This window comes from Echinops telfairi, unplaced genomic scaffold (assembly GCF_000313985.2).
Source record: "Echinops telfairi isolate 266 unplaced genomic scaffold, ASM31398v2 ScPeMD7_53;HRSCAF=182, whole genome shotgun sequence".
In the NCBI taxonomy this organism is placed as follows: Eukaryota; Metazoa; Chordata; class Mammalia; order Afrosoricida; family Tenrecidae; genus Echinops; species Echinops telfairi.
Window position 1 is genome coordinate 4,731,301 of NW_022103951.1, and position 913 is coordinate 4,732,213.

The window sequence follows — 913 nt, forward strand, 5'->3', positions numbered from 1 at the left end:
CCCCTTGCTGTTCTGTTGCACCAGCATTAGTGTTTTGCCTTGGTGTGGTGGGGTCAGATCTGGCTCAATTCCCAGACTGTGTCTCCAGTGTTGTCCCCTGTAGGGCTATGGGTCAGTGAGGGATGTCGTGTCTCATAGTGGGACCGGCCATAAGGTCCTATCTGTGTGTTGCCTGCTCTGAGTGAGGATATGGTCCTCCAGGTTTGGGAGGCCAGGATGTGCTCCATTCGGTCTTCCTCCCCCTTCATTTGCTCCAGTGTGCTCTTATCAGATGCGTTCCTCTCCCTGAGCTGTAGCTTCAGTGCTGTCCTCTGAAGTAAATTCTTCTGGGGAGAGGGGAGGATATCCATGTAGTTGGGATTACGGCTAGCCCCTCAGACCTCTCCACTGGTTCTCTACTCCATGCTGGACTGTTGCATTCACATCTTGGAGCACTGGGTTGAAGTCTGGTCCCTCTTTCCCTGTGGAGATATAAATAATACCCTTCCCTTGGGTGGGTTATTGCCCTGTTCCCCTGCTACCCATTTTTCCCCTCCTTTTTAGCTAGCTAACATATGTATCCCTGGATTTGGTCTGGCCCCTGCCATACTACCTGGATCTCACCCCAGGACTGTTTATATACAGTAGCTTTTTCCCTATGCCCCTTTTGCATTTTTTTAAGCTTACCTCGGTGGACTCATGTTGTACTTGGCTTAATTCACTTTAGCTTAATTTCCTCCAGTGCTTCCCATGCGGTGATGTGCTTCATCCGTTCATCACTGCTTTTTAGCAATGCATAATACTACATTGTATGTATGTACAAGAGGTTTTTAATCCATTCATCTGTCGATGAAAATTTGGGTTGTTTCCAACTCCTTGCAATTGTGAACTATGTCACAATGAACATTGGAGCACAGATGTCTGGCCATGGTTT